Source organism: Drosophila elegans, unplaced genomic scaffold (genome assembly GCF_018152505.1).
Source record: "Drosophila elegans isolate 14027-0461.03 unplaced genomic scaffold, ASM1815250v1 contig_476, whole genome shotgun sequence".
In the NCBI taxonomy this organism is placed as follows: domain Eukaryota; kingdom Metazoa; phylum Arthropoda; class Insecta; order Diptera; family Drosophilidae; genus Drosophila; species Drosophila elegans.
The window spans coordinates 21,351,396-21,374,590 of record NW_024545863.1 but is presented as its reverse complement, the minus strand read 5'-3'; the positions used below and the strand labels follow the sequence as shown (position 1 = coordinate 21,374,590).

Sequence of the window (23,195 nt, the reverse complement as noted above, 5' to 3'; positions counted from 1 at the left end):
TAAAAAGACTAAAGTAATATAAGTAAAATTATCCAATGCTTTACACCTTGAGTCAAGAAGCTCATCCTTCAAAACACTCAATACTTTTTATCCCTTGAATGAAAGGTTCAAACACCAAAGCACACATCAATTATGCAATATTTATTCGAATTTCCCTCCCTGCAGACTCACTAAATTATTTATTTCAAACCTTCCGCATATCAGCTGGTTTCGTCACCGATGACTTCCGGTCGCTTTTTTCTATGCTTCCGGTGATTTTTTTGCCCATCCTCTTTCTGGCTTTTATTGTGCTTTTTCAACACTTCAATATGCGTCCTATTGGAACATTTTATATATTTTTTACAAGCATTTTATTTTTTTGGCAAACATATTTAATTGAAAATAAATGGTTATGGTATATTAATTTAACCGTCGCGTTCAATAAGAACATAATTAAAGTTGCCTTTCGCATATTATTAATAGTATTGTTTTGTAGTCTTGACAAAATCTTGCTCACATTTCCGAATTTCCTTAAATATTTCAGCAATTTGCTAGAATATAGTTTACCTTGTTTAGTTCTTCTCTTACATTGCATTCGCGATGGATTGTTTTGAAATTGCCAATTATTAAATAACATTTACTGTCAATGTCATTGAAACGTCTTGAGGCGGAAGCTTTTCTTAATGGCAACAACTTTTTATTTTCATAATAGTTTAGTCTACGAAAAGTTTAGCAAAATTATTACTTGTGCTTTAAACGGCATATTGATTATTTAACCATTTAAGCTGGAAACAAATTACATCATCGACTTTATTCATTTCTAGTAACTAGTAGGTAAAAATCGGGTATATTGTTTTTGAACCTTAATAATTAGGCAAATAACATAGCTTTTGGTTTTTGACTTAAGCCTCTTTAATATTACTCTCACAGGCTTATGTTAATTAACAAAGACTCTTGGGCCTCACAATTAAATGAATTACAAAGTTACTTCAAACGACAGCAACATTCTTTAATACCACCAAAGCATTTGTACTTTTGCCAATTAGTTAAAAGCCTATTTGAAGACAATTTGGTATAAACAATTAGGAAAGTCCATTACTGTAGTTGAGTAACATTATAAAGAACAAAATAAAAGAGCCAACAGTCAACAGCAAATAAGTATGTTTTCTTAGAATCAAAGGCCAAAATAAAGCAGTAAAGCATTTTTGGACCAAATAAGAATATTTAATGAATGTCAATAGCCATTAGCACCAACGGGAGTACTTTTGTTAGCATATGGTCATCCAAAAAGTTTCTGTGTTGTTCGTAGTAAAGCTTTATAATTAGTATAGTATATTGTATAGTATATTGTTACCATATATTTTTAATTATTTCTGAATTCGATTCAGACTTAATCCGCTTTTTAATTAATGTAGTTACGTGACTAACGTGTGCCATTAAATATGACTTGCTTGGTTTTCAAGTGCCTTATCGATTGAGAGGCTTAAGCCATCAAGAGCAGCAGCAGGAAAATGGCTTAAGTGCTTAACTGACGGTAAGCATGGCAATACGTTCTTTTGCAAGCGTTGCCACTTATAGAAAGGGATCCATGTCCAGCGACATATATACATTACATACATAATACATAATAAGCAACATGTAAGCAAATATCTTAAAAACAAAGAAGTTATAAAAATTTTAATATTCTATAGGGCCAGATAAATTTCTCGTTAATTTTCATATCCTTACAAATAGTATTTTATTTTCAGCCAGAAGGATACATTCCCCACCCTAACAGTCAATCTAAGTCAATCTAGCCTATACAAATACAAATGCGCAAAATAAAAATATTGATGCCTTGTGTTGTCTTCCATTCAGGTATAATAAAATCTTGTACATTTTATATTTTCCATGTTTCTTAAACCTTTATAAAAAATGCTTTTTGCGCACTTTGTGAAACATTCGGTAAAGTTATCAGCCAATTAGACAAAAGAAATCCTGGACGGCTTTTAATAGTCATTGCTCATCATTAGCTGCCTTTGTCCCTGTGGCAAAAGTTTTGAGAAGTTGGGTGATTCCATTGTTATGGCCAAGATCTAAGAGCCACAGTAAAGCCACAAAGTTAAGTAAGTACTGACAAAGAGCGAACGCCACAGAAGCAGCTCTAACTGCACATCGATGGTCGTTATACAAGGACAATGGTTAGCTATTCTACTCCTTGTGGTAAACAAACGACAGAGGTTAAATACAATGGGACAATACTGCATATTGAAAGCTGGCATGACAAAAGGTGAACATCGCTGGGCTGAAAATGCCGCCAACTTCCGGTTTCCGTTAGCAGTGGAATCGAATGCCGTTTTCGCTGCCAGCCAAGGATTCGAGGTAAAAGAGCCACTATTTGACTGGAGGCTCCTTTGCAAATAAATTAATTAGAATTGCATACCCATTTATATTGATTGAAAGCTCTAATAGTTAGTTAAACGTTGGAGACATTGAAATTAAGAACCTTTACGCATTGTATATAGTTCATTTTTCCTATCAGAGCCTGATAAATATATTTGTACAAGTAACAGTTTATATCATCATTAAATGTTAACCTCAAAGTATTTGGGCTCTGTTACATTATATAATCTAATAATTTCGTATGACTTAAAGGTCAGGACATAAGTAAATTACAAGATTTAAGGACATTATTTGAAGTCTCATTCATTAGTGAAAACAAATTGTGATGTTTCTTTGATTATATATATCTCCTGCTTATTTATCAAAAGGTCATGCTTTACTCCTAAAGAATTAAGATACCTTAACTTAAAAGTATGATGTAACACCTGGACTTAAAAACTTCGCTGAATATTTTACCTTGGTAAAAGTTAAGAAAGGTAATATCCTGCGCAAAATTCACCAATGAGTGGAAAGAAAGTTTTCCGCTTTTGTGTGCAAACAATTTAAACAAAATTGCATTTGCAGCAATAGCAGCCCCCGAAAAACACTTTTAACGTTGATGCTGTGATAATTAAGTTGGCACAAAAAGCGAAAACGAAGTGAAACTTTTGAAACTGAGTTGCGGATGCAATGCGGCATGCCAAAAGTGTAACGAGAAATTCCACTAAATGGTTATAAGTAGAGGGGATTTAGACGATGGTTTTTGTGACATTTCAACGTCTACTCACAATTAAATTTGTCATGAAAGTTGAAATGAATAAATGATTTGAGCAACTTAATTGCTAAGTATCGAAACAAATTCAAAGTTTCTTGTGTTAAATGTTAAGAAACAATTTTAACCAAGATATTTTAAACAAATTTAATCCCTAATCGATTCTTGACAGGTAGCAGCAGGCAGTAATATTTTTCAACGAGCATACAGCATAAATCAGATTTAGTCAAATTAAATATTCTTTGTAAGTATATTTGTTATCATTGTGGCCCCAGTAACCTTTCTTTCTAAAGAGAAAAGTGCCCTGGTGGCATCCGAATTCCCACACGCATACCATATTTGCACTGATTTAAATGTCTGAGTTTATTAACTTGATAAGGGATAATGAATCTTGAATTATTAATGACAGGCGCCGCTAGCTATAATAACACGTTAAGTATGAATGCCAAAATCTTCGTCGCACACGGTGATTTGTGGATGTGAATGCGATTACCAGCCGACGGAAAAACAACCATGTTATAGCTATTTATAAATTTAATTTTATAGTCTAAGCTTTAATTATTTTTAAAGTCTAACAAATACTTACATTTCTTCAAGCCGTTCTGGTACAATCATTTTATTCAGAAAGCAATTTCTCTTTATCTTAGTCCTTTATCGCTGGTGGCGACTTTCAATTATAAACACCCTGAAATTGGCTTAGTGAGCACTGCACTTTATAGACAGGACGTGCGTGAAGTTGGCCGTCAGCAGAAAAATTGCACTGGCTCTGGGATGTGGAAGTGACGGTGTTTTTTGTTGGGATCCAATATCTGTAGTAAAAAGCAATCAAGTGGGATTCTCTGAGTGATGTATGACGGATCTGCAAGTTGATTAATAGCACGAACAAATGTCGATTTTTGGATTTCTTCATTGTAAATACCTACTAGACAATAGTTTGGAGTATATTTCTTTTATTCAAGCTTAAACAATCTCTCCCAAAATAAAAGTATTTTATATACAAAGTTTTTGGGTGTCAAAGTTGTGTGTTGGGACTTTGTGGAAGACATTTTGTTGAATGAGGATTTGTGTGTAAGTAAATGTATTTAACAAATTAGGAATTATGAAATCTGCTACCCTAAACATATTTAATTTTTATTTAGACATTTTCATAGTTTTTGGCATTGACAGCAATTAAGCCTCGATTGAAGACAAACCCTAGGGTCATTTGTGTGTGTCAATTTCCCCACTAGCTCTTCGCTCAGAAAACAGCCAATAAAGTGATGGCGTCAAATAGGCCAACCAGTGAAATACATTCAGAGGCCCTTTTGGCCCGACTTAGAGAGGGTATTTGGTCGATCTCGTTGGCACGCACAATTACGTGGGCGAAAAGCGCATCACGGAAATGGGAGACAAGTCGGCCGGATGGGAAAATTGCAATGGAAGCAGTCCGGGAAAACTGACAAGCGGCTAAATGGAACGACAGTCGAACAAACAGATAGTCCGACAGGCACAGACTGCGTATGAGCGATTCTACATTGGGAGCGAGGGTGGAATTACCCACTCAGCCGAGGACTTTGACATCACGTTTCAATTATTTCGGCGTTTGTCCAACGGATTTGCTTCTCAATGTGAAGTCAATAAAGGTACTCTAAGGTATTTACTATTTACTATATATTCCTACACAAAATCACAGCAAAGCAAGCGCTGCAATTTATCTACATATACTCTTGAACATAAACAAAGTACATGGTGCATGTGCATGCAACAGATTTACCCAATTCGATTTACTTTGGCGCCTCATTCTGTAAGTAAACTTTCAAAATGGCACGCCATTTGCTATTCATGTACTTTCACGAATTGCATTCGTTGCTTATCGCAAATCGCACTAGAATTTATTGGCACAACCTTTTCTTTTGCTCGCTTGCTAAGAAAACCAGAAAAGTTTTCTGTTTAAATCCAGATTTTTAGGCACTTAGGAATTTCTAAAGAATCAGTTAACTTAAGTTTATATTAATCTACTATTTTCTAGAAGAATAAAATAAACTTTAGGGCTACTAACCAAAATTGTGTGAAATTTTAAGCAATGTATTTTATATAAGATTTATTTAAATTTAAAGTATTCTAACCATTTCAGTCTGTAAAGATATCAAAAGATGCATAGGTGGCAACCTGTTGTGTATAGAGCGAAAAGTTCTTTTCCTACTTGCCTTTCATAATCCAATATGAAATCCAGAGGCCAAACCAAAAGTTGCCTGTCACACTGTGAAGCCCCAATCCTGTCATTCATCGCAGAAAAAAAACGGAAGGAGAAAGGAATCTCAATAATAAGCATGAAGCCATCATACAATTCGATTTGTGACTGCCGAGAAAGGTTTTTATTCTCAATACCACACAGATAAAGAACGTCAATTTGTCACCTGAAGCTCAGCATGAAGGCATACAAATTAAATTGCTTATTGGAATAAAAGAAAAATAATAATTTTCTAAGAGTTTCTTTAGATATTCAATTCTTAGGTTATAATTTATTTTCGTTTATTTTTGTACGTGAACAATTTTAAAACAGTGTGGACTTAATTTGAAATTAACTACAAAACGTCACATGTATTTTCAAACTCAGCTGTTCCTTGTCACTTGTAATTTTCCACAGCTAATTCATCTGACTATCCTGTGAGATACCAGATGTAATTCGTAATAGGAAGAAAGAATGGGTTTGGGAACACAAAAACAAAGAATAAAAAAAAGTATAATAATGGATATGAGAATGCGAAAAGAGCTCCAAGAACAGACTGGTGACATTAGCATACAAAAAATGACAATGGGGGAAAGTTAGGACAGAGGGAAGAGGACAGATGGGGTTCCAAGGAGCCAAGGCAGTTTCAAATGCCATGGGTTAGTTCGCCTCGCATTACGTATACGCAGCGTGCCATACAAAAAATTACGAATAGTCACGTAGCAAAAGTAAATTCAACCCTCCTCATTTCCAGCGCTAGTCAGTGTTTATATTCCCGAATATTCAGTACGATTTGCGGTGTGTGCATATGGGCGACGCTTGTCAGCCATTTTAATAATTGTTGGGGCAATTCTCTGCTACTAAAATCATTTAACCGTGGTCAGCTGAAATGTCGTCTCAGGCAATGGAAACACATCAAAAAACTCTGTCTTGGTCATAAACTCTCAACTCGTTGGGATGTATGAATACAGGAGTAGAGTGAATATTAGAATTCAACATTCCCCATGCAAAAAGTTCACAAAGCGCACATATTTGCTTTTAATTTCCATGTCATGCATATGTTGTGCACCATTAAAATGTGTCTGGAACTGCAGATGTTCTTGGTCAATTTTTGATGACTCACTTAGTAAGCTAGACCAATAATTTTTTTTAAAGCTTAACATATATACAAATGCATAAAAGTACGGATAAAAAATGTATTATGCGAAAAATAACTAAAAGTTTTTACGGTTATGCAAAAAATGGGGACACTGGAGATGATTATCGGTCTGTTTGTCTGCGGCACTTTGCAGCTGTTTTTTATACCCAACCATGAGCCATAGCAAAACAATTTCGTTTACCCTCTGTTGTCTGACCCACTCCACTTGGATACTCAAACAGACGACGCAGAAAATAGCTCGAAGCCTCGGGGAAATCTCTGTGAAACTAGAAAAATGTCGGAACGGGATTTAAAGGCTGACTGGGCTCGAAACTAGACTAGACTGAAAATGGAAATGAGTTTAAAATTTGCCTAAGAATATTTCATTACAGTTCCGTTTGTTCTATCAGTATATTTTACGATATAGAAATTGTAAACACTTTGAATATCAATCTTAGCAAAAATTAAAAACCAATTTAAGGCCAAAATTATAATGTGTGAGTCATGGGTATAAAAGCCGAATGGCACCAAATGGCTTATTTAGTTTATTAAATGACTTAACTTTTAAAGCCCCTACAAACTGTTGTAATTATATATTCTCTTTTATTTAGAAAAAAAGTCAACAGTCTTAAACTTTTATTATAGTTCTTTATATAAAATGTATTTATTTTCCATTTATTTTTAAAAGCGGCAAGCGGAAACCCACGGCTGCTTTCCACCTTTTCATTGTCCACATATCGTGTTTTCCTTTTTGCAACTTAGTGACTGTCACTTTACTTGTTAGGTGAAAGCAAAACTTATGTTATGTTTTTATGTATTCCGGATTCTCTTTATTATCGGATGTGGACTGGTGAAAAGGGTCAGTTCGTTGTCAAAATAACGTTTGTGGCTATGCAGTCACTTTAGGTAGGTTTTTTTTTTGTAAAAATTTATTTTTAAGTTCATTTTTTTTCCAAATGTTTAATAAAAACTAGGAGTTAAAATTAATTGCAGTATATAAATTTTAGCATAAAAAGATTTATGGTGGGTAATTATTCAGCATTGTAAAATTGACTAAATATAATGTATTTGGAAATTCATATTATTGATAAAGTTCACCAGGACCATATATAAGCAAAGAAAATCCCCTCGCCAACTTTCGAATGGGGAAAGAAAAATCTTTTGTTTTGTTACAACTCAATTATTTAAACTTGGCTTTCTTGAATAAAAGTTCTAAAGTGGTGTTTTGTTAGAGCATTCCACTTGAACTTAAATGATTGTCAAATTAGTATTGAATAAATTGTGAAAAAAGATTACATTGGACCATTGATCAATTGGAAAAGTTTATGTTGATTTTTTTCAGTCATCAATTAATCCAACATGCTGTAAAAAAATGTAATTGAAAATTAAAGTCAATGTTTGCCTCTCTAAATTTTGAGCTTCGTTTCGGCTTACTAGTTTTAAAACGTCACTTAACACCAAAACATGTATCGACCGAACGAATTTATTACAACAGTCCAATTAACCAATTAGCATTTGTGAAATTAGGTTTTTTTTTAGGAATCATGCAAGCTCAAGCTCTGCACACGAATATACGTGAGAAAATTAAAATCTCACAGGGATTTTGTGAAAATTCTGCCTGAGCACTTAAGTAGGTGTTTAAGTGCCCAGGGGGGAAAACCAGCACCGAAAGTTGATGCTAATGTTTAAACCTGATGTGTGGCTGCTAAGACAAAGTTTGTCTCCTGTCACCTGTGGGATTTTTCAAGAGCAAGGGAGGTTTGGAATTACGGTTTGCTGTGGGCATCGTTTTCATTGTGCAAATATTTAAACATGATGGCAGTCCCTGGCACACACTTCACTTTTGCTTATCTATAAAGTGTTGTTGAGAGCGTTGAGTTTTGTATTTTTTAGGGCCGAGCTGGCTCATCTAATTATGTTAATCGCCTCACGTACAAGTCAAGTGCTCTAGGATTAAAGGAGTTGATGTCTAAAGTCCCAAAATATGGTTTCGTATTATATATTGCACCTCCACTCAAACGAACAGGTTACTTGGACATTCGCACCCCACAGACGCAGTACGCCAATAATTTCTCTTTATTATTTCAAGAATCGGCTGTGCAGAGAATGGGGAAAATCTGGAGAATCAAAAAAATATATATGTCAGCGGGCATTATGCTTTACGGTTTTTTCATTGCGGCAGACTTGGCCTCGTCCGCAGAAAATGGCAGTCGACAGGGAATAAATGTTGGTTGCAGACTGCCAGGGATTACTCATCAAACCAAGTGCAGTCAGTCCAACGTGGCGGAAACCGCAGAGAAAACCACTAGAGACCTGCATTTAATTTTCTTTATATATAATTTTCCCACAAGTACATTTTTTCTTTATCTTTAGCCGCAGAAGCAGAGTCGCAAAATTAAGGTGTTTCCTTGTTTTAAAACATTTTAAGACGCCTTTTTTGGTATTTTAGCATAAAAATTTTAACATTAAAATAAAACTATGGTATAGGCAGTCTAAAACGTTATACAAATATAAAACACTTTCAAAACATGTAACTTAATTTTTGGAAAAGAGAGTGGAACTCAACCTCACTGTCTCTTTCTAGCTCCATCCTTTATGTATAACTTCACACAGTTTTAACTTAATTGAGAAAAAATTACATTTTTCGACATGTGTTGTTCCTATTTTGCGAACAACTTTCCGTATCCATAAATAAATGTTGTATTAAGTGAAGAATCACAGGTAAACTAAAAGCTTTCGATTTAAAAAAAATCTGTCAAATCATGTTATAAAGGTTAAACATATTTCAAGCTCTTTTAGTTGTCTATAACTGCTGGAATCAGTTCGTTTTTGGGAAAAACACTTTAAAGATAAACATTCTGCATACGAATCTCATCTGAAAGGCTTAATACACAACAAGGGCCACCTAAAGCACACTAAAAATACGAAATGAAATCAGAAGCAAGCTAATTAAAATGAAAATCAAATTGCTTCCGTTGTTTGGGCAATATGATTCAACAAAAATACACAAACAAAAGTGAGATGAAAATTTCTCAAGCAAGAACAATTTTTTTTTTTTAGCTTACAGTTGTTGTATTTTATTAAAAGGAAAACTATCATATTGTCATACATAAGAAGGATCGTTAGTTTTTTTGTCAGTTTCTTCTAAACTTTGTCTAGAACAAAGCTTCTACCATGAATGAATTTTCCTAGTCTAAGAGGAAACATTCACTCTCGCATGACAAAAATTCCGCCGTGAAAAGTTAAAGTTTAAAACGGAAGCCAATACAGTCAGGGGCAAAAAAATATATAAAATGCACCAGGAGAAATAAATAAACAAGCAACAAAAAGTATAACAGCAACAATTTGCCAACTTTTGTAATTGGCTGGAGACGAGGAAGAGAGACAGCTGCCGAGACCAAAAAAGAGACAGCAACACCGGTGCAAAGTCACCAGACAAGTTAAAAGGAAAAATTTTAGCCGTTTTTGTTCTTATTTTGGGTGCACCAGAAAAAATAAGAAGAAAATGCAGCAGCCAGAAGGCAGCAATCAGGAACAGGCGACAAGAACAACAAAAGCAACTCAAAATGTCCTGCCACATTTGCCTGTGTGCCTGTGAGACTTTTTGAGACTTTAAATGCAGATTGCTGGCTTGACCACGTACGAGTTTTTTATTTTATGTGTGAGTTGCCCCCTTAAGCCCAACTCATTATTCATCTCCGGTTTAGTAAAATTAATGAGTCTGGCAAACCACTTTACACACTGTTGTAAAGTCGGCAATAAAGTACTATTTCTTTGTTTGCGTTCAAGTAGCCGGATTAAATGGACTTTATGGAAAAGATGGTAAGCCAAATAAGCTGAAGGGTATTTGAGGATCTGTACAGAATAAATTACTAGTTGTAAATGATTCGACAAAAAAAGGCTGAATAAATACAAATCCAAACTTATCTTAATATTTTTAAAAATCATTTTTAACTGAACGAGAGGAAGTTGTATTGCCTCAAAATCTTAAACATGTTATTACATCTATTTTAAATTAGATATGCAGTTTAAATCATCAATCCTTAAACCGTTTTAGATCTTTTTAAATAAGATCTTTTATTAAGCCCAATTCTACTTGTAAGTCGGTAATTGAATTATAATTCAATGTCATGGTGTTTTTTAATGAGAAACGTTCAATAAACCATCGATTGCTTTGAAAAAAAATAATTTATTTTAAGTAATTTCAATATCAGACTGTTTTAAAAATTATATTTTTACAAATATAAAATCATTACAATATAAGACTGCACAACTTAAAAACATGTTAAGTTTAAATAATCAAAAAATAATTTATCGTTCAACTATTACATTGGTAGGGACTAGAGAGAGTCAATGAATTATTCAGCAGACAACATTACGATAAAAAGAGACGTGGTGTGCCATTCTTAGAAAAAGGGTTATTAGCTCAAGAGTTTTGCATATGAATACAGAAATCCTTTATTTCATGCTTTGAAAGGATTTCATTGCTGACAGTTAACAGCATTTTTAAAATATTCAAAATTATTGCACTAATAGGAGTAGACAGTAGAACAGATAGGTACACTTCTCTTACGTTTTTTTGTATTTCTCCTTGTTCTACTCACAACAATGTAAACAGCAAAATTTAAAAATAGATGAGCGAAAACTAAGCAAACACAGAACGAATTCCAGTCTAAACACTGCTGGGAAATTCAAAATGTAAACAGTGCACTCAATTAAGTTCGAGAATGTAGTCCATTACATTTTTCATTTTTCCAGAAATCGCTATGATTATATTAAAATCGCAATGGGATACCACATCTTTAAATACTAAGATGTTTTGCTATTCGCCAACGAGTGAATCAGAAATCATTTATACTTGTTTGCCAGATATTAACAATATTATTTACGTTTTAATATTAAGTATTAAGCTACTTTTTAGATATTATTATAAATACTTCCAAAATGTATCATAATTTTGTGAGAATTTTATCTTTTAAATGTTTTTTAAATTTAAAGTTTGCATATTGCTATATTGCATCGAAAAATTCAATTTAAGGTACAGACGCCATTGTACGGGTTAAGTTTGTTTTCATTTTCACTGCGTACTTCCTGCGCAGTCTCCGCGATTGTCCGACTTATTCGACAGCGCAGTCGGCGTAGCTGCCTCAGCCGACGTCGCAGTCGGCGCTCTCCGTCCGATAAAAATTTCAGTTCTCATGCGGCATTCGTTAGAACCGCAACGCAACGGATTTAAACGGAAAACTGCTTAAAGGATAAACGTAAAAATACGTAACAGTCTTAAAAACGACACGTGGGTGTAAAAAACGAAAAACGAAAACAGAAACCACAACTTCAGATTACAAAATGTTCGTAAAAAAAGTAAAACAACGAATAAAATATAATTTAATACAATGAGTTCCTAGGAACAGTTATTAAATTGTCCCTAGCAGGCCCAACACTTTTTTAAACTTTCAAATTTAATTCTATTTTAACACATAATTATTAGAAAACAAATCTCTTATATTTTACTACCTTTATTTACATTTTAAACCATAACCCACAATTACACTTGTTCTAACATTTAACCCAGTTTCTTAATGAAATTCATTTCAAAAATACACCCGTATAAAATGTGAAAAACGATTCTAATGAGAAGCTCGGTGAAGAACAAGTCAAGTAGCTGCTCTCAAATTATAATCAACAGTTTTTTTCTTGCATTTCCGTTTCACACAGCTTTATGTGATTTAAAAGCGGTGTGGATTCATCTGAAAAAAACAGCTGGCGCACCAAAATTAAAGCATGCCCATCAATTATTTGATTTAATCACCATTAACGAAAGATTGAAGTGAGTATTTATGCGCATTCGGCTAAGATGTTTGGAACTTGATGAAGCTCTGTGCCAAAAATATCTAAAGCATTCTCTGAGATTGTACAGAAAACGTGTAATTAAATAAAATAGATTCATTTATGGAACGTGAGGGGAATTTTTAAGTTAGATTAATGTTGGGCTTGGCTAAAAGAAGGGGAAATTATTTCTTGTGAGCACACAATTATTTAATGCCTCTAAGAAAAGTTTCTCGTTTCCATTAAAATATTTTCTGAATGTTGCTTGTAATTTTGATTTCGAACTTTTCCCAAAATCACTTTATTCAAGCTCGCAGAATTAACTTCATTTTCACTCATTCGATATGCCAGCCCAAAGGTATTTAATTAGTTGACAATTCATCAGCGGTTTTGTTTACCTTCGACAGTGCAATTCGTGTCGAAAACAAGGGAAAGTGCATGAACGCACACGAGAAAAAGAAATAATGTGGTAATAAACAATAAAAATAAAACAATAAAAAAAAAACCGAAAGACTCAACAAAATTGCGTGGAAAAGCTGGCAACATTATCGTACCAGTGAAAAAGAGTGGGACGAAAAGGTAGTCGCTCGCATAAATGGCAAAATAACGAGGGCAGAGGCGACAATAAGCGGGGAAGGGATGAAAGAAAAAAAATTTGTACACTTAGAAAAATTGTTTAAAATAGGACACAAAATAACAATCTTCTACTTGAACTTAGAATAGTTTTCCTTAATATTTCATCCCCCTTTAGACGAGTGGCTCGGCAGGAAAAAATATATACAAAAAAAAATATTTAGTAATAAAATATAATGTAACATTATTTTATCACGTTCATTTGTAGATTTTTTCATACTAAAACGTAGTTTAAAAGCTAAGAGATCTCGTTTTATCGAATTGGAGTTAAATTTATTTTTTCCCTTGATATCGAGATTTTCGTGCTGAGTATTTTAACTTGGAAGGGGCACCAAAGCCCTTGCAGGGCCATTTAGTTGGGACCGGCGTCACATTACGTATACGCAATGTGCACGAAAATTACCAGCAGTCACGTAGCAAAGCAAATTCCAACTCCACTTTTTACTACACACGAGTGAGTGCACGTGTATTTGTGGGAGAGTGTCTGAGTGTGCGTGAGGCTTATCAACCATCATAATAATTGTTCGGGGCAATTTTCCTGCCAAGTCTGACCAAGGTCCCTTCGCGTCCATTCCGACATTCGACAGGAATAATTACACACACATTTGGCTGTCATAAAAACCAAATTTGTTGAAATGTTCAACTGAAATGACAACACAAAACATTTACAACATTTTGCGCTTTTTGCGTTGGCCCCTGCCAAATTTGCTTGTTTTGGGTTGTCGGTTTTTATTTCAGTTTTGAAAGCATACAAAATTGGTGTGTATTTTTAGATTTCCATTTGCATTGTGTAGAGAATGCATTTTATGTTGCACGACATTGATATTTAATAAATTTTTAACCAAATCACCCTTTTTCCGCTGTAGGAATCAGCAGATGGCAGTAATCCACCAGTAAAATGCAGACATAACCAATGCTGACAAATCAATTATATTTATTAAGAGAAGTAAAAATGTCTTGTTCCAATATAAACCTGAAGGAGGGGTTGACACCTCAAAAAGTTTTGATTTTGAAGCGAATTTAAGGTATTTCAAAGATCCAAGCAATTTTGTTGCGTACCTTAAATCAAAAAGTTTAGAGGGAATTATAAAAGACTTTTATGTAACACATGTGACTATGACTAAAGTCAAGTATTGCTAAATTATAAATTAAAAATAAAAAATGAATAACAGTAATAACGTGTAGATAACTTTAACGAAAACAAATATTTTATATTGTATACGACTGCAAATCACAACTTTTGATGTTTTTAACTTAAACTTTAAATCGAGTCAACTTAATCAAATTTGAAGCTGTCATTTTGCATTCCAGTTTTTTCTTTTTCATGTGGAAACCCATGTTTCAAAGGGCCGCCGGCTAAGAAGTAAGCTTGTTTGCATATTCCTTGAGAAAAACTCATGCATATAATTTTGTTTTGTTATATTTCACTCTGAAACTCAATTCAAGTTTTCATGTTACCCGTAATAAAATTTGAATTTCATAAAGCCGGCAAAGAAACATACAGTCAGTAAAATTTGTGGTCTTTGTTTCTCTCTTTCGTTTATACGTTTATCTCACTCTTTTTTTTCTGTGTAGGGAAAGTAAATAGGAATTTCGTGCTTGGCTAGGAAAATTTATGGCTATTGGTTTCACACAAAACATGCATGAGACGCTGAAGTCGGCGGCTTATGTTGTCCTTGGAAACACGCGACGTATGCGCAACAAACGAAATTTTGTTTTCTTTTGATACAAGTGTTTTCACAAACGAATTTATTTTGGGGAAAAAAACTGCAAGCCCTTATTGTTTCTGCTTCTATTCGTAAATGAATTGTAATGTTTTCAAGCTTAGGTTTTTATTTTATTTTATTTTTGTCGTTGGATCTCAAACTTTAAACTTTGAATAATATTTTAAATATTAAAATGGTACCATGCCACGGCTAAATTTGTATCCCAGTTGATAGCTTACACAAGCCAAGGAAAAGTAGAAAAAAACATTTTACACTCGGACTCTGCTATTTTCACCACAATTACCTTTCCTGGTTGGCTCACCATCTGTTGCCACAATCACGGATTGTAATAAAAGTTCCAGTCTGCTTCACACAGTTCCAACATTTATGTGGTACAGTACTCAAGGAACGCTTTATTGCCTGCTAAAGGGACAATTTCTGGTCAACAGGAGAGCAATCCAGCATACAGATAACTTTAATCCAGTTGATATGCTTCTAAATGAAAAAATTTAAAAACCTTTATAGCTTACTTTACGTTACCAATATTGTCTACTAAGATTTTTTTGATTAATTTTTCCGACCTTGATGTTTGTGTGTTTTTTTTTTCTATTATTTTATAGAGAAACTCTGAGTGAGTTCTTATGTTTTTTTTATTTAGCAATGCAAAACACGTTTTCACTTTAACACTCGTAAGAATAATATAAAACAAAACAAAGAAAAAAGGGTGGTGAGTCTATTCCGCTTGGCTTCTTTTACATTTTAATGTCTTCAAATCTCTTGCTGTGACTGCAAGCTATTACTCAGCAATACTCCCATTAGATATATTGGTACGTGATTTAAACGTAGAACTGAAATCGGAAAACACAGAACATCTGGCGCATTGTCATTATTCATGATGCAATTGACCCGCATATGTCTTTTAAGAATAGACAGAAGTTTTTTTCGAAATTCTGTATTTTATTTGAGCTCATACTGAATGCCAAATATCATGTCATTACCAAAAGTCGTAAATCCTTTATTGAGATTCTACGCAATTTACTTTTAATTTTCTTTCATGTCTGTATGCAACTTAAATGGAAGTCTTCATGCACCTACAATGTTGATATATGTATATACTTGAAGCTGTAAAACTGCAAAAATATTAAAATAAATGTTATTTTGGTAAAGCACCATTCCAATTTACTCTTTAAAATAAAACCTAGTTAAACCTAAGCAGAAATCTAAAAACACAAAAAATGAACACATTAAAAGACTATAAAATATTGACTTTCGTAAGAAAAAACGAGTAACCACAAGAATTATGCTCTATATGTTAAAATCAGTATCAAGCATGAAATTCCTGGGCATTCACTGGGCGTTCTGCAGCCGACAAAGCTCTCATCTGCAAATCGCCGATTTTGCCAGCTTTTGGCCCGAAGGCAAACATCACGTTTCCGCCCAGTTGTTTCCCGCTGCATTTTTTTGCCCACTCTTCGTGTGGACTCGCCATTTTCCGCGTAATTGTGCGTGCCAGAGACTACAAAGAGTCGAAAAGCAGACAGGACAAACTGCCCGCCAGAACTTTTATTCGCCTGTCTAGCATTCACACCCTGAAATTGGCAAACTGCGCGGGTAGAAGGACCTTTAACAGGACACTGGTAATTGAATATTGAGAATGTGGTATAAGCTTTTCGATTACAAGCTGAGGCTTCTCGTCAGCGACCCAGTGTCCATGAAATGCAATCGATTTTAACCCAATCAATGGCTAGAAGAGCGACTCAAATCGACCCTTTTATTCTTTGTCTGATCCTTTCAGTGTTAGTTTGACTGCTATTGATAGCTTTTTAAGGGAAATAATCACGTTTGTGTTTCATTCAATCATTGTCTGGGTGCCGATGGGATGCCTTTAACTTTATTTACCTTAAGCCAATTAAAATGACTATAAATAGCACTATTATTTGTTTTACTCAAAATAAGTCCCTTTCAAAGTTTTTTTTTGTTTGTTTTGAGAAACTAATGTGGAGCAATTTTACTTGGTGACAACTTGATTTCTTCCTATCAAAGAAGAATGTTTGCAAAAGACATAAAAAAATTGTGTTTTAAGCGGCGAACATTAATGTCGCACTGAACACGGTTGTCCTTCATTTAAATAAAGTATTTGTCGTTCATTTTCTTTCTTCACGGCTAGCAACAAACTCATTTGCGTGTGGGCAGTGGAAGTGGCTCATTAGAGATGAAAAATGGTTGACAAATGAAGAGTTTACAGGAAAATCAAGTGCCAAAGCAGAAGCGTTCGGCAAATAAGTGCCAGGGCTCGTCCGCTGCCGAGCATTATGCAAATGAACTGGCAGGTAAACAGCAGCGGAAGCTTTCAATTGCGTGTGGACTCTGCGATTTAAGAAGCTTTAAGAATCTGTTTCAACAACGTTGGCCTAAAATGTAGCCAACGATATATTAGGCAATAGAACTAAATGAAATGTAGTACCGAAATGAAATATAGTTACTACCTTCCAATTTGCTGCCTCGAAAGGTCAAGAAAAGCTTTCAGAGGAATGAGTAAAACAGGAAGTTGATTAACAATTTTGCACTGTACTGATTGCTTCCGCTGTTTTGAGAGGATATGCTTTGTGTTTCAGTACGAACGCCTTGTTACCTAATGGATTCTGTGTTTTTCCGCTTAGGTTTGCATGAAAAGGATAAAGATTTTATAAGGAAAAATGGCCAATTTGGTTTTCTTATATTTAATTTAAAAAAAAGTATAAAGTCGCCATTTACTCTTTAGCATTAATTTTAGCTCTAAATATTTTCAAAATATTTATTTGTGTTATCAATTAATATATCCTGCTTAGCTAAAAATTCGATAGGCTAAAAGCAAAGAAATTTCAAAACGAAAGAAAAATCATCAAATACTTTTTTTCAACAAAAATAATTTACAAATGGATAAGTGAAATGCCAATCATTTCCAAGAGTTGGTAAGTAATCAATTAAATGTATGAGTAATATATATTGGCGAGGAGATGAAAGCTATTATACTTTAGTATTGTCATCTGCCAAACTCTAACCATCCAGCAGCGGTTAATGGTTTGGCTCAAGTCTTTCATAGCCATTGTAATCCCAATTTGCTATCTGTATCAAAGCTGCACTTCCTATCCCGTTGCAATTTGGGATTCTCCGCCAACGGCCTTTTAATCAAACTTTGCCAGGAGTCAAAAGTCAAAGAATGAGTTGGGTGAAAAATGGCTTCTTTTGCCATAACATGCCATGTCTACCTCAGGACTCTACTCCCAATGGGCAATCGGTGCACAATCAGCCAAAAATGACAACAGGTCAGGTCGACTTTTGGCCAAGAGAGCTGAAGAGGTCTATCCGCAACGATTAAAGCCATATTTTTATGGAGCCGTTTAGCCACAATGCCAATCATCTGATGGCTCGTCCTCCTTGGAGCTTTTGTTCACTCTGCATAACGAAAATTAAATATCCGTGGGGTGGCTTTTATTAACTAAAATGTGCGTTTCGCCTCTGATGGGTTTTACATAATGCATGCACAAAAGAGAACAAAAAATTATGCTGCCTTTTGTTCGACTCGCTTTTCATACAACACAGCAGCGCTGAATAATGAAATTATATGTAAACAGCTTTGTGTATAAATACTATATGGAATTTATTAATTTAACACACTTTTGATGATGTGGCTGAACAATTTTGTTGTGGATATTAAATCGCTTGTAATGTGGTAAATTTTTGCATGACAATCAAAACCAGCATCAATTGAATTTAAACCTGTAAAAACCAACACAACAAAAAACCTTTATGGAGTGAAAATTATAAAAACAATAGAGTTATTCTCGTGGATTGTAAATTAACCTGACAAAAGATGCCTATCAACACTCAGATAATCAATATATATCGAAGCTTGAGAAGTACAAATTCAAAGTCGTAAACCCTTTAATATCGGAAGTCGAAACATCAATCGACTGCGCCATACTTATTTTTATTTTACCCGCAAAGCTGACAACGTCAACTGATGTTTTATTTATTTCAAACCTTTCACTCAGCTGGAGGCCTCAAGTTTCCGCCACCGACGACTTCCGGTTTTTCTTTGCGTTTTCCGTTGATTTTTTATGCCTCGACCCGGTTTTTATTGCGTGTCGTCAATCCCTCAATAAACTCCATCTCATACCTTTTGTTCGTGGTGACTTCGATTTTATTTCGATTTTGTGGACTACAAGCAATGAAGGCGTTGCCTTTCACTTTCATCGGGAAAAGGACGTCGACTTGGTTGGGTTCATTACTCCAAGTTCCGCTGCTGTTGATTTTCAATTATTTTTATTGACTTAAGTTATAATGCATGGAGGCCTTGGCAGCCATTTTTCGTGATTACTTGCTTGAGGGAGCTCTATATATATTTTCACCAAACCCAACCAAGCCACATTTGTGTAGTTTTTCCACTTCTTTATCGTGCGTTTGAGTGAATTCACTTTGGCTTGTTTTTGGCAAGACCGCTTATTGAAAAACTTTGCCCTACCATCGTCAGAGCAACTTCTTAAGTCAAAACTTCTTCTTAAATGGCAACAACTTTTTGCATTTTCAGCGGCGTTTCGTAATTTTATGCTGTTTTCACCTTGTCATTCTTGCGCAGAAGGAAAAAATGTTGAGCAAGTTCATTATTTGTTCGGAGCACGCCTTAATTATTTTTGCATTTTCGCACGAAGTCAATTGAGTTTTTACATTCATTATGCATTTTTACAGCTCAGGAACTTTCCGGTTGCTTACTTTTTTGAAGATGATAGTTAAAAGTTTAAAGAAGAAGTAAGTTGATTAGTAGGCTTTTTGTTTAGTTGTCTTTATTAAAATTACCTTATATATTTACCTTATTTTCTTGTATTCGTGCTTAAATAATTATTTTTAAATGTCACATTATTGTTTAACTACAGAAAAATTAAAGTTTCTTATTAGGACTAAAAAGGGAGCTCCAGTGCAAACAGTTTTCTGCTTTGATAGAGAGGATTCGCAACTATTCAGAGTTGCCAGCTGCATACTTTGTGGCATTCTCGGAAGTTTATTTGCAAAAAATGAAGGAGAGATAAAGAATTTGTCGAGCCGCATAGCTGGTTCAAATTAAAATAAATATACACTAATATAGAACGGGAAAATACGAATACCAGAAAAAAAAAAAAACTTTTGCGGCATACTTTGTGGTTTCCTTGTTCTTCCTTGTTCTCAAATCCATCGCCACAAAATGTTTGCAGTTGTTAGTTGCACTGAATGCACTTTGTTTGATGAGAAAGATGCTCTTGTTTGATGCTGAAGTTTCCTTTTCAGGGCACATTAACTTGTATTTAATCTTATTTTCCCATGCCATATACCAGAAAATGAATAAACATGAGCAATTACAACAGAGCATGGTTACAACATGAAAATCAACTTAAATTAGTATAAATAAAATAAATCAGCCTGCAGGGGAAGCAAAAATCCGGCTGGATTGAACCAATTATGTTAAAGATAACATTTTGGCTACTAACATCGATAGATGTATAACACAATTTCGTATTGAATTGCATTTATTTCCTTGTTGAAATGTTTTCAATTGGTTTTTGGAAATTGTAAATGTGTTGAATTGCATTTAAATAAAATGATCCAGATATTTAACAATTCTCTTTATTGTAAATAGAGCTAAAATCAATGTTTAAAGCATGGCGACTTACAAGCAAAACAATATTTGTATGTAAGCCATATATTAAAACCTAAAAACCACAAAACTGGCCAGCCCACAACAAAAGCCAATTTAATCGCCATGGCCGAAAGTGTAAACTTTCCCATTTTCAGAATTGTTTTTTCCGGTTAAGGGCGTATTAATTAACCAAACTTAACACGATGGTATGTGGGCATTCCTTGGGGAATGGGTAAAACCCAGTGGTGTCTGCATAAAATGAATTGCCTGGTTGGTTACAACGAATTACTTTCTGTTTTTCGCTCTAAAAGTTTTCCCTTTCGTCGGGCTTCGTGAGACAGCTCACTCAGTTATTCAATATGTCATTCAGTCATGCCAGTACAAACACACACCCAACTTTAAATTGAGTTTCTTAAGCACAAGTTTTCAGCAAAAACGAAGAGCACAAGGTACAGATAGAATACTTTGCACAATATGTTGATTGCTATTTTGTTATTCATGGAATTGCTTAAAAATTTAGATTGCCTGGTAACTTGTTAAATTCCGAATCGTGGTATTTTCTGTGTTTCCGCTATTTGTTTCGAGCTTGAAGGGACTAAGAAAATTCGTATATGGAAAGGGGGGCTTAAAAAAGAAATATTCAAAACTAATATTAGAATAATAAGTTCTTTGGTTGAGTATTTTAGCCACCATATTTAAACAATTCCTAAAGCAAGCTCGCTGTCAGCCGGCAAAGCACATTTAACCCAACAATTAACTGCGAAAAGGTCACCAGAAATGGCTTTCCAGCAACCTCAATCGACTGAATGGGATTTGCACCTGTTGACTGCTCCCTTTGACCAGTGGAGCGTGTGAGCATCGGAATCATTGAAGGGCCAACAAAAAAGTGTCGGATGACAGGGGATACAGAAGAACTTCGGTGTTGGCTGCTCAACCAATTGCGGTCGAGAGTCATTGAACACTGCATAGACACACACATTTCACTACCACTATACATATATATTCCTGAAATCGATGTCAACGACTTTGAAGGTGGCACGACACCATCGCGTTCACGATTTGCCTGGGAAAACACAAAAGAGGAGGTGTGCATAGTATTAGCATCCAGCCCAGCTATTTTGCATCCGAGAAAACCACTTGAATGCAGTCTGAGGCCTTTTCCTCTTATCTCGAGGCATTCTATTAAAGTGGCCATCGGCCTCAACTTGGAGGCTAAAAAAGCTAAAAACTGTGCCAATTCGTGATTAAATGCAAGAAACCACAGTTGTTGTAATTTTTAGCTGCGTCCTAAAGATTGCATTTATTGTATTTAAAACAAAATTTATAAAAATGAATTCCACAATCACTTTACCTATTAATGTAAAAAGGTAATCTAGGTTATTTTCAGCTCTATCTTGATTTAACCAACCAATCGGCAAATAAAACTCGTTGTTGTCAAACAAAATATTGATATAGTTGATTGGTGCTATCCCCTAGGAAATTTATTCGATTCGCTCTTGTGGTTTCACATTCAGACTTCCTGGCGGCATGCATTTTGCATATGTGATGCTCATGCTGACGTATATAAGGATTACAGGATTTATTTCACCGAACTGCGGCAAACAAATTTTTAAATTGGCTCGGCCAGCCAACATTTCATTGGTTGAAAGGCTTAAAACAAAAAAATGCTTAAACACTTATCCGACGGTAAGCATGGCAATAAGCCCTACTACAAATGTCTCAGCACTGGCCAATACCGAAACTTTCTGTCACGCATGTGGGACCCATATCATCGTAAGCTCTTCCTGACCCGGACATAAATCGACCTTCATTCCGGTGACCAATTTCCCATCGCTTTGCGTGTTGCCCGGACATTTCAGCTGCTTTGTTAAAAGGTTGTTCCGAAGAGAGTTTGGGCCATAAATAGCTGAGGTCGTTGGGAGTTAATTGGCCTTGAAGGCACGTTCCCTGAAATTATGAGTTACCAGCTGCATAAAACTTAAATGCTACCATTGTCTTGGTCAGCGCTAACAAATATTTGCCCTCTTAATTGTTTCAATTTGCATGCTGAGTAGTTTTAGGGCATGGCCATTATGAAGTCAACAACGACAAAATGTAAACAAGTGGACAAATTTTAATACAATTTCCAAGGGAAGTAGCCCTCTGTTGAGTTTTCCCTCTTGATTGTTGAAAATTCGCGTTAACAAACAATGCGTTTCATGACAGCTATTTGATTTTATTTTTTGCGCCCAAGGTATATACAATTTTTAAAGCCTTATAGTTATGGGTACGACATTCAGTGGAACTATACAATTTCATCTAACTGCGTTTGCAAATTGTAAATGCAATTCGCAGTTTTCCATTCGCGCGAAAATTGCACTAACGCTGCAGTTATGCAAATTCAACTCAAATGAGACTTTGTGTGCGTGAGTGCGAGTGTGAGTGTGCAAGTTCATGTGTGCATGTGTGTGTGTAGTCTCATATGCGTGAAATTAATTTCTCCCACGAGGGAACCAGGTGCAAGCAAATTAAAGGTAAGCCACCTTTTAGACGAGCGTGTGTGTGGGTTTGGGGTCAGTGGGACCCGTAAAGTATGCAACTGCAACACAAAGTCTATCCTAGAGAAATGAAAATTTTGGGCTCACATGATAGCGGATATGTTCATTTGAAAAGTTGTACTCTTTGCAGCTAATATCTTTTTTTTGTCTAGGTAAGATTTGTGGATTGCTATAAATATTTATTTATCATTGAGACAACGATTCTTTGAAACACAAATATTTGTTATATTTTTTAAAACATTGTTAAGTATAATTAGTTGGTTTGTTACGAAACAGAAAATGTATAAAATAGGTCGTGACAATATTTAACCGTTTGTGTAGACAAAAATATGACAGACGATTTCAATTTTAGCCAAGATATGACATTATCTGTAAAATGTTAAA

At 34.8% G+C, this 23,195-nt stretch overlaps 1 long non-coding RNA gene across 1 annotated transcript in view; it reads right to left on the bottom strand.

Annotated features, from left to right (window-relative positions):
* Positions 1-23,195, bottom strand: part of LOC108147197 — a 33,089-nt gene that overhangs the window by 4,764 nt on the left and 5,130 nt on the right. The window contains exon 4 of the long non-coding RNA XR_001774519.2: positions 3,699-3,921. This is a non-coding gene — a long non-coding RNA (uncharacterized LOC108147197). The remainder of the gene's footprint in view (positions 1-3,698; positions 3,922-23,195) is intronic.